Source organism: Papio anubis, chromosome 17 (genome assembly GCF_008728515.1).
Source record: "Papio anubis isolate 15944 chromosome 17, Panubis1.0, whole genome shotgun sequence".
In the NCBI taxonomy this organism is placed as follows: Eukaryota; Metazoa; Chordata; class Mammalia; order Primates; family Cercopithecidae; genus Papio; species Papio anubis.
The window spans coordinates 48836699-48848363 of NC_044992.1; positions in this window are offsets into that span (position 1 = coordinate 48836699).

Here is an 11665-nt window from a genome sequence, read left to right on the forward strand (position 1 = left end):
AAAAACAAAAATAACCCAGGGACATTGGGAAAGGGAGTTCCTACCCCTACTTTCCAGGAAAGAAAACCGTGGCCCAAAGAGAAGTGGGTCGTGGGAAGAATTTCACTGCAGTAAATGGCAAGGACTGACCTTGGCCAACCCCACATAGACCCCTTCCAGCCCCAGGTGTCAGTGCAGACAGCCCAGCTGGGATGTGGGGGAGGCAGGGCCAAGTGGCAAGGTGTCAGCAGCAGCCCCCGGAGATGGGGACCCCATGGGCAGAAGGCCGCACTCACAGCCTCTGCCTCAGGGCCCCATCTGGCACCGAGCTCCAAGCTGCTTAGGACAAAGGCCTCCCTTAAAGGCTGGAGGCAGCAAACAGAATGTGTCCCTCTGCTGCTTTCTGGCCACTGTGGGGCCCTCACCGCCACCTCAGCTCTCAGAACATCCTTCATTCCGCCTCCAGCATCTACTGGGGTGAAGGGCAGTGGTGAGCAATGACCAAGACCAAAGCCCCAAACCACAGACTGTCTGGGCCTCGGCCTCCAGCTCTCCAGCTGCAGACGCAAGAGCAGAGCGTGAAGAGGGCATGAGGAGTGGGCACCCCAATTGCCCTGGCCACTGTGGGAGCTTGGGCTCTAGCAGGCTGACCCCCCTAGCCTGCACCCCACCCGGCAAGGACATGCAAGCCAAGCAGTTCCCACACCCCGTTCCTGGTGGCTGCCAGAAGCTTCCTTACAAGGCCGGAGCACTGAGCTGGCTCAGCTGCAGGCGGGGGCCTGGGTGGGAAACAGCACACCTGGCTCAGCCAAGTCCAGACACACCCTGCAAGTGAGGAATGTGGACACCGCCCGGGCTGGCCCTGGGAAAGCTGCCGCCCTCGGCTCCTGCCTCGTCCTGACTCAGCCTAGGTGGGCCGGGGAAGCTGCAGCCTCAGCAGAACCGAGTCTCCCACTCCACCCTCCCCGCCGGTCTGCCTGGGATTGAACCAGGGGACAGGTCCTGGATGGGGGAGACTGAGAGTAAAGACAGCCCCCCCGGCCTCAAGACTTGGGGGAACAGCAGGGACTCTGTGGGGCCTGCCTTTCTGCTGCACTGTCTGGAGGGTACCAGCACGGCTCTGGCCGGGGGTGCTCCCCACAGCACATTCTCCCAGATGCCTGAGCCTCAGTTTCCTCATCCGTAAAAGGGGGCTAGTGACGTTCCTGCCCACAGTGCAGGGCTGCGGTGGGGGAGGAGGTTCCCGGGAAGCATTTGAGAAGCAAACAGACCCTCCAATCCCACCTCTTCCTAAGAAACAGAAGCGTCTGCCCAGCCCCGTGAGGCCAGGTGGTCCCATGCTCCATGCAGAAGAAACAGAAGCGTCTGCCCAGCCCCGTGAGGCCGGGTGGTCCCATGCTCCACGCAGAGCGGGGTGACTCCATTGTCCTCTGTCCCTGGCCCCAGTATGGCTATTCCAAACTCCCCAGGACGAGGGTTGTGTCTCCGCTCCGACTAGGCGGTCCCTGAAGGCTCGGGGCACGTCTCCCCTCAGACAAGAGGCTTCCCAGGGACAGACTCCATCCTCCTTACTCCATCGCCCCACGGTCCCACGCCCTGCACCGTGGAAACCACAGGCCAGTGAAGGCCAGAAAAACTGCCGGTCCCCTCCCAGTGCCACCTTACCCCAGCCTCCCCAGGCCCTGACATCCACCACCTTGCCCACCCAGCCAGCCCCCAGACACGATGCTGGAGTGCCTCAGAGTGCCCACCCAGACTTTGGGGATCAGGAGGCAGAGCCCCCCGGGCCTGGCGCTGGTAGAATCTGGCCTCCCTCCCTGAGCCCTCCCACAGCCCAGCTGGCCAGAGAGAACTTTCTCCCTGTGCTCTCTGTTTCTCTGCTGTAGTTCCAGCACAGACCCTCTCACCCCAGCCAGCCCTCCTCCACCTTCCAGGCGCACAGTCTTAGGGGTGGAGCAGAGGATGAGGTTGGGGGCCCCACAGTCAAAGGTGCCGAGACAACAGCCCTGGCTGCCCTGTGCTCACTCAGAAGCTCCTGGGGGACTGGAGTGGAGGGGAAGGGTCCCCAGGCCCACAGGCTCTGGCTGCCCCAGCCACATCCCCTCCCCCAGCCAGGCTTCTCCCAGCTGCGGCAGGGCGTGGGGGCTCAGGTTGTGGTGCAGCGTTGGCAGGACAAACAGTCGCCAGTGTTGGGTGTTGGCCTCAGTTACCAAGGAGGGGGGTGAAGGGCCTGGCTCCCTGCCATGTTTGGGCCCCGGGCTGAAGGCGTGGGTGGCAGGGAAGGCGGAGGATTTGGGGTGGGGAGGCTCACTTCCCGCTCCCAGGGCCTGAGGGCAGGGTGAGCCGGCTGGGACTCCCAGATCCCCGGGCGAATTCAGACCTGCACTGGCCCTGCCTTTCTGCTGGCTCTGGGAAACTCAGTCAGGCCGGGGAGACGCTGGGGGCAGGGCAGGCTCCCTTGCTGCTCAAAGGGGTCTGGGGGCTGGGCCCCAACAAGTCAGGCACTGCCGTGGGTGTCCCAACCTTCGGGACTGACGGCACCACGGCCTAACTCAGGCCACCCGGGAGAGAGGCCCAGGACTGCAGGTCTGGGCCCATGAATTTGGACAAGTCACTGCCCCCCTCTGGGCCTCAGTTTCCCCATCTGTATAACATCAGGAGCTGGCCTGTGCAGTCTCCCAGGGGCCTCCTTTGTTTCGTCCTCCCTCACATGAGCTGGGCAGGTGGATGCTGAGCGGTGGAGGAGTTGGGCACTGAGCCGGGAGTCGTGACCTGGCCTTGAGCCCTGGCTGGAAGGGCTCGGTACTCTTCCGGGTGGCTCTACTGCCCTGCCTGGGGCTGGCATGCAGTGAGTGCCAGGCTGAGTGCAGGAGCCCAGGGCTGTGGTTAGGAATGGCCGGGTCCTTTCTCCTTCTCCCAGCACTGATGAGAGCCACAGACCAAGGAATCCCCTGTTGCCTCCTGCTCCCAGGTCCCTGTCACAGCCTCAGCATGACGGGCACTGAGCTGGAAGTGGGGGAGGCAGGACAGAGGCTGGCCTGGCAGTCAGCGCACAGCCGGACTCAGGAGGCTGGCAGGTCATCGGGGCACAGAGCTGGCCCTCGTTGATGGGGCAGGGATGGCTTGGGGAGGGTGGAGACGCTGAGGCTTGAATTGGGGGCGGGGGGCGCAGGTAGGGAAGAAAGGAAGGGGACTTGAGATTGTGGCCAGGCACTGCCACCAGGAACACGGGAGTGTGGGCCTTCCACGGAGAGGGAGGAAGGTGAGGCCAAGAGACGGCAGGGCGGGGGAGGGGACCACTTGCCAGGCTGGCCAGAGAGAGCGCAAACAAGCACTTCCCACACCATGAAGACCTTTGCCCTGGCTCTGCTGGTGGCCCTGCTGTGCACAGAGGCCCCCGGGTCTATGCTGCCACCAGCGCTTGGTGGTCCCAACCTCGCACAGGTGCTCCTGCCCCGCGGCCACATGCCCCTTCCCTGACAGGGTCTGTGTCTCTCGGGATATGAGAGACACAGGGAGTCTGGGTCCCTGTGACATCTGGGAAAGTGAGAGTGGGGAACAGGCTCTGCCTCCCCTCCCTCCTGCCCGAGAATGATGCCATCATTTGGAATGTGCAAGCTTTCTTGTTGCAAGAGAGGCCTCTGTGATGCGGGGGTCCTGGTGGCAGGCAGCACCTGGGCCCTTCCTTGGGACTCCTGCTCAGCCTGGGTCAGTCCCCCTCTGGGCCCTGCTGCAATGGCCTTTCCTGTCCCCCTACCCCATGGCCCCCTCCTCTGTCCCCATGCAAAGTGGCCTCCTCAGTTTGGGACCGCTTCGGCACTGACCCTCAGGAATTCCAGTGCGGTTTTTCAGCCGCGATTTCAGGGGCGGATGTGATGGGGCAGAGGAGGGGCTTCCCTGTAGGGGCCTCTGGCGCCCGGCAGGTCCCTGCGGCAGACTTGGAATCGCTGCTTGGACTCATCCTGTTGTCTGGGCCCAGGGCTTTCAAACCCACATTCCCCACATCGCCAGCTCCTTAAACTCCCGGCCTCAGAGCCAGGGGCCCTGCCATTTGCTGTTCTGAACCTGGAACCACAGGAAGAACGCAGGCCAGGGGCAGGAGTCCAGGGTTCCGTCCTACCCAGCCATTAATTCAACACGGAGCCAGGGCCGCACCACTCAGCACTCCAGACCACCTCTGTTCAAGCGAGGAAGAAACCCGGGGCTCTGGAGCCCCGCAGGCCTCCCACACAGGGCGAGAGCTTCCCTGTCTCAAGGTCAATAAACAAGAGGCTCACTCAAAAAAAGACGGAGAGAGAGAGGGAGGGACAGAAGGGTCCAGTCCCCGAGGGCCTTGCGACCAGGCTGAGACATGGAATGGGGGCCAGTGAAGCGAGAAGGAAAGGACTGAACCCCAGCAGGAGCGACTCAGCACCCCACACACAGACACGGTCTCTGGGCCCTGACCACGGCTCCGGACACCCCCAGGAAATGCCGAGACCTAGCTCTCTGCTTTGTGTGCTTTGGATAAGCACATGAGCTAATGCCAGTCTGATCCAGACCTGCCCTCGGAAGCTGCAAGGTGGCAAAACAGAAGAAGCCTGCCCACGCAGGTGCACCAGACACCAGAGGACCGGGCTGGGGCTGGGTGGCCAGCAACTGAGGGTCCTAGGCAGGGCGGGGCCTCTAGGGTATGGACGGTAGGAGGGTCAGCCCTGGGGCAGGGGGAACGGAGGCCCCTTCTCCCGCCACTGTGCCACTGGCCGCCTGCAAACAGAGAATCCCAGGAGGCCAGATCTTCTCACTTTGCACCCAGGAAGCTGGAACTCTGGGTTTGTATGGGAAGCCTCCTGATGCTTCAAATTTGGAAACTAATTCCAAAATAACACCCTGTGCGGGTCAAACAAAGCAAGGCATTCAGCCAGCCTTGGAGCTCGTGTGGGCTGAAGGACAATCTCACCCAGGGCCCCCTTTACAAAAAAGTAAAGTGAGGCCCAGGAGGGATGGGCCTGCAGCCAGTTAGGATCAAGTTGGGCCGAAACTCAGGCCCTGACTTTCCTGTGCTCTCCCCGACAAGGTTCCCACCCCCTCACCTGCCCCACCGTGCAGATCCCGGCCCAGCTGAGGGGCGCCCTCACGAACCCACACACACCCAGCAGGCCTTTGCTCTGCGCACTCCTGGGTCCTGAGGTCTCCCACACCCTCTGACTGATCTGAGCTGGCAGATGCCTGAATTGTTTTCCCAATTTACCGAAAAGGGAAATTGAGGCCAGAGAGGCAGGCCATTGCCCAGAGTCCTTCTCTGCCAAGTTCCAGATGGTGGGGAGGGGGCTGTGTGCCCGCTTACAGGTCTCTGTGACTCGGCGGCAGGGAGGCCCCAACTTGCAGGGCAGGGAGGGGCTGGCAGGGATGAGGCAGGGCCAGGCCGAGCAGGCCCAGAGGCTCTCAGCATGCAGGCCCAATCCAGAAAAGCCAGGCCTCTGCCTCCCCCTCCCCAAGCCTGAAGAAGAACTCAGCAGGGACCCAGATGGCCTCAAGGCCGAGGATGAACCACAGACAAGAGGAGGTGCCACCCGGGCTAGAGAGAACAGGGGAGGGCAGGGCGCTGAGAACCAGAGGGTGGCCGTGCCCCACACCCACTCCCACCCAGGGACCCTCGAGTCCCACTTCTAGCCCTGGCCCACAGCAGGAGCACTGTGGTGCTGGCCTTTTGTGTGCCTGAGGTGGGGGTAGTAAGGAGAAATGCCCCCCTCAGGTGGTCAGCGCCTCAGGCCTCCGGGAGCACCCCAGAGACAGTGAGGTTGAACCCATGTGTTCCGCACCTGCCCTGTGCCAGGTCCCATGTCAGGGGACACAAGAATGAACAGGACCTGGTTCTGCCCCCGGTGGCTCACAGTCCAGGGGGAGAGGAGAGTGAATAAATAAAACTCAGTCGAGTTGAAATTGACGAGGGCCTTCACCGCAGACGGTGGGCAGGGCAAGAGAGGCACCCTGGGAGGGCTCCCAGCCGTGGAATAGACATGGGACTCTTCCTGGAAGTCAGTGCTGGTCTTTTTCCATTTTTTATGCAGAAAATGCACATATAATTGCTATACAACTCAGTGAATTTTCACAGACGGAACCCACCTGTGTAACCAGCACCCAGATCACAAGGTTGTCACAGGGACACAGAGGAAAGGGCGTTCCAGGAAAGGGCCACTGAGGAGCGAAGCCAGGGAGGTGGGAACTGCCCAGCCCCAGCAGGCACCCAGAGCCAGGAGGATCCAGCAGGCTTCTACCCTCACCCAAAGAGGATGGGTGCTCAAACTCCAGACCTGCTCCAAGAAAGACATCTGCAACCCTAAAGCCCCCAACACCCCTAGCCTGCTGTCCTGTCCACCCTCTCCCCTCCACAGTCCAGCCTGCGCCTCCTAGTGCACCAGAGAGATAGGCTAAGTGCACGAAAATGTATGCAAATGAACACAGACTCCCTGAGCCAACTTGGGCAGCACCTAGAGTGAGTGAAGAACCAGACCTCCAAACAGGTGACGAGGCCCCTGCCCCAGCCCCATTCCTCCCACCAGCTCCTGAGCACCACAGCCCCGCACCCCCACACCCTCACGCAAAGCTCTGACCACCTGCCCTTCCCTTCATCTGTTCATTTAACTTTGATTCACAGGGGGCCGAGGGCCAGGCCCCGAAGTGAGCACCAGAGGGCTGAGCACCTGCCCAGCAGGAGCTCACAGTGAGCAGGGAAGGGGACGCAGACACGGCCACCACTTCCCAGGAAGAGCCCGCCTCAAGACAGAGCTTCCGAGCCTCAGAACAGCAGGTGCTAACTCGGTAGTGTGGGATCTGGCCCGACACTCTGCATTTCCCACCAGCGGATGCCAAGGCTGTGGGTCCCAGGCCACACCCAGATTAGCCAGGAGTAAAGGAGGTGTGAGCAACATGGCCCTAGGAACACGAAGGGCTGGGGGACAGGCAGGGCAGGAGAGTGGCTAAGGGATGCGCCTGGATTCAGGTCCCAGCTCTGCCTCCTGCCCATCGTGGCCTCAGAGCCCTCAGCCCTAAGGTACCACCTGTAACAACTGCCCTCACATCACCAGGTCTCAGAGGCTTCAGTGAGACCAACTGGCCAAGGGCCTCTGTGGCGCCTGACACCCCGCAAGCACTTGGTAATTGGGAGATTTTTTTTGTAAGTCAAGGTCGACTGGGAAGTGGCATGAGGGACATGTTTGGGGTGTAGGGAATGTTCTCTGTCTTGATTGTGGTGGTGGTTCCTTGAAAGATGTCAAGGACAGGGGATTCACCACGAGGAGGAACTGCAAGAGCAGAGGCCTGCAGACGTGGACATGCAGCCAGGGAGGACAGATGACAGCTAACCTTCACTGAGTGCTTTCTACAAAGTGGAAGAGAGCCAGGGGCCACAATCGGAAGGACAGAGTCCCACCCCCCATCCCACCCCCCACTCCAGGGGTGGCAGGAGAGTGGAGTCATGGAGCCCTGGCTGTGAGCTCCTGGCTGGGCTGGCAACACCTGCCATGAATTGGGCACCTTTTATGGGTCAGGCACTGGTGTGAGACTTTACCTAGTCAGAGCCCCCCGCCTGTCTTGTGCGGCCCCAAGAGCTATGAATGATTTTCACATTTTTAGGTAGTTCTTTTAAAAATCAAAAGAACAGGCTGGGTGCAGTGGCTCGTGCCTGTAATCTCAACACCTTGAGATGCCAAGGCAGGAGGATCACTTGAAGCCAGGAGTTTGAGACCAGCCTGGGCAAGAAAGCAAGACCCTATCTCAACAACAACAACAACAAGAAAATGTTTAATTAGCCAGGCATGGTGGTGTGTGCCTATAGTCCCACCTACTGTGGAGACTGAAGTGGGAGAATCATTTGAGCCCCGGAATTCGAAGGTGCAGTGAGCTATGATCGTGCCACTGCACTCCAGCCTGGGTAATAGAATAGGATCTTGTCTTTAAAAAAAAAAGAAAGGAAGGAAGAAGACAGCCAGGCGTAGTGGCTCACGCCTGTAATCCCAACACTTTGGGAGGCCAAGGTGGGTGGATCACTTGAGGTCAGGAATTCGAGACCAGCCTGACCAAAATGGTGAAACCTCATCTCTACTAAAAATACAAAATTAGCCAGGCGTGGGTCTATAACCCCAGTTACTCAGAAGGCTGAGGCAAGAGAATCGCTTGAACCCAGGAGGTAAAGGTTGCGGTAAGCCGAGATCGCGCCATTGCACTCCAGCCTGGACAACAAGAGCGAAACTCTGTCCAAAAAAATAAAGGAAGAAGAACAATACAGTTGATCCTCCATATCCACGGATTCAATCAACCACAGATGGACAATATTCCAAAACACAAAATTGTTTCTGTACTAAACATGTACAGACTTTTTTCTTGTGATGATTCCCTAAGCAATATAGTATAACAACTATGGCAGCCGGGCACGGTGGCTCATGCCTGTAACCCCAGCACTTTGGGAGGCCGAGGCGGGCAGATCTCTAGGTCAAGAGATCGAGACCATCCTGGCCAACATGGTGAAACACCATCTCTACTAAAAATACAAAAATTAGCCGGGCATGGTGGCGGGTGCCTATAGTCCTAGCTACTCCAGAGGCTGAGGCAGGAGAATCACTTGACCTGGAGGCGGAGGTTGCAGGAACGCAGATCGCGACCCACTGCACTCCAGCCAGGGTGACAGACAGATTCCATTCAAAAAAAAAAAAAAAAAACTATCTATACAGCATTTCATCGTATTAGGTCTTCTGAGTAATCCGGAGATAATTAAAGTAAACAGAAGGTGTGCATAGGTTATATGCAAATACTACTCCATTTTATAGTAGGGACTTGAGCACCTGCGAATTTTGGTATTAAGTAGAAGGTCCTGGAACCAAAGCCCCATGGAACCCGAGGGACAGCTGCGTTTTGTGACATCTGAACAGCCACCCCCATGCACCCACGGATTGTCCCACACCACAAGGGCAACGCCTTGAGTGGCTGCACTAGAGGACTTACAGACCTTCACAGTTTGCCCATAAATCCCATAAAGTAGGGGTCAAGTTCCCAGTGTACAAAGAAGAGTAAAGAGGCCACCCAGCCTTCCTTCCCTGCTGCTATTAGGACCTTCCCCTCCACCCACTCCTGGTGGGACAGGCCCAGCCCCTCTTAGCCCAGCAGGTACATCTGGCCTACCTCCGCTGCACGCGCTCACCTGGCGGAGCAGCAGCGCCCCCTGCCGGTGGTTCGGGCTGGCCGGCTCGCCCTAAGCCCGGACTCTTAGCTTCTGCCACCACCTGGTGGCTATTTCTGGAAGCGCAGCTGGGAGCCCAGATCCGGTGAGCAAAAAGCTCACGTGGCTTCTGAGAGAGGCCCTGCTGGTCCAGCCAGGTGTGGCAACGACCAGCGCACAAAGTATTCCAGGCAGGACTTGAAGCCTTTAAGTCAGATCCACTGAAAAAGTTTCACTTCGTCCCTGCTTTTTTGACACAGCGTCTTGCCTCTGTTGCCCAGGCTGGAGGCAGTGGCATCATCTCGCTCACTTCTGAACCCTCCGGCCCCTGATTCAAGCCATTCTCCTGTTCCCAGCCTCCAGAGTCGCTTAAGCAGCAGGGATTACAGGCACCCACGACGTGCCGGCTAATTTTTGTGGTTTTTTTTTTTTTTGAGACGGAGTCTCGCTTCTGTCACCTGTGGCTGGAGTGCAAGTGGCTGGATCTCAGCTCACTGCAGCCTCGGCCTCCCCGGCTCACGCCGCATTCTCCGCCTCAGCCTCCTGAGTAGCTGGGACTACAGCATGCCTGCCACCTCACGCTAAGTTTTGTATTTTTAGTGGTGTAGACGGGTTTCACCTGTGTTAGGCCAGGATGGTCTCGATCTCCTGATCTGATCTCACCTCATTCAGCCTCCCAAAGTGCTGGGATTACAGGCTTGGCTTCACTGCCTCGCCACTCCTGCTTTTAGTAGAGACGGGTTTGTGTTTTTAGTGAGACGGGCCATACACAGGGCTGGAGCCAACTCCTGACCTCAGATGATCCACCCACCTAGGCCTCCCAAAGTGCTGGGATTACAGGAGTGAGCCACCACGCCTGGCCCCTGCTTATTATTTGATCGGTGAGAAAACACCTGACAGAGCTTAAATGTTTACTAACTGTGGCTGTGCATCTCTAACCCTGGGGAACTGATCAAAGACCATGAACTATGGCCAAAAGGTGATGGAGGGGGTGTGAAGGTCAACTGACTTAAGTCCGGTTCCCCAGGCATTTGGCCTTGAGTACTTCATCATTCTTTCTTAACTTCAGTCGTTATTCATTCTTTCAGCAAACTCTTTTTGAGCACAACACGATGTGCGGTGCCAGGTGCTGGAGAAACACCTGAGAACAGGCAAAGCAGTCCTGCCCTCGTGGAACTGACTACCCAATCATTCATAAGGTGTGATGAGGCATATTTGAAGGGGCAGAGAAGCCACTTGAGCAGCACCTATGGGCAGCGACTTGACCTTGTTGGGTGTCATGGAAGGCTTCCAGTGGCCTGAGAATGGGTTGTCTAGCCAACAGGGTGGAAGAACCACAGGTGCCAAGTTCCAGAGCTGATGAGTGTACCGGAAAGTGGCTGAAAGAAGGACTGACCGGCAGGAATGCAGAGGGTGATGGAGAGAGGAAGTCAGGCAGAGCTGGAGAGAGAGGGGGGCTGAGCCAGTCAGAGCCTCCAATGCTGGGTGAATCTGCAAAGTTAAAGCATCTGCTCTTGCTCTGGGGCAACAGGGGGCCACTGCCTGTCCTGGGAGGAGGCAGAGCACATTCTGCTCCTTAGTAGACCCCATTCCATGACTGGGCAGCTCTGCTGGCTGGAAAGTTCATTCTGAGATGAAATTGATGCCTCCTCTGCCCACAGGGTCCTGAGGCATACACACAGATGGAGGTGCTTCCCTGCCCCCAGCACAACCCCTCACCCTGTAACAGCCTCACTGGCTGTTCCCTGGCAGAGGTCCTCACACAGGGTAGGCGGGAGGGTACTCTGGATGTGAATCCCAGCTCAAGCCCTTACCAGCTGTGTTGTCTGTCTCTTACGTAACCTCTCTGAACCTCCATTTTCTCCTCTGTAAAAGATGGATCACTGACCTCAGGGCTGCACCTGTGACAGGGATGGTGTTGTGAAGTGCTTAGCACCCATTAAGTACTCAGTGGTGATAACAGAGGTGGTGATAATGACATGGTTTATCTCCAACTGACCTTTTCCAGAAAAGTTCCTATCAGTCAGTGTTCTGCATTTTAAAATGTGCCACCAGGGCGGGGCACGGCAGCTCGATCCTGTAATCCTGGCACTTTGGGAGGCTGAGGCTGTAGGATCACTAGAGCCTAGGAGTTTGAGACCAGCCTGGGCAACATAGGGAGATCCCCCACCATTTACAAAAAAATTAAAAATTAGCCAGGCATGGTGGCGTGCATCTGTAGTCTCAGCTACTCAGGAGGCTGATGCAAGAGGATCACTTGAGCCCAGGAGGTCAAGGCTGCAGTGAACCATGACTGAGCCACTGCACTCCAGCCAGGGCAACAGAGCAAGACGCTATCTCAAAAAAAAAAAGTGCCATTAAGAACTGAACTCTCCCAGCACTTTGGGAGGCCGAGGCGGGCGGATCACAAGGTCAGGAGATCGAGACCATGGTGAAACCCCGTCTCTACTAAAAATAGAAAAAATTAGCCGGGCGCGGTGGCGGGCGCCTGTA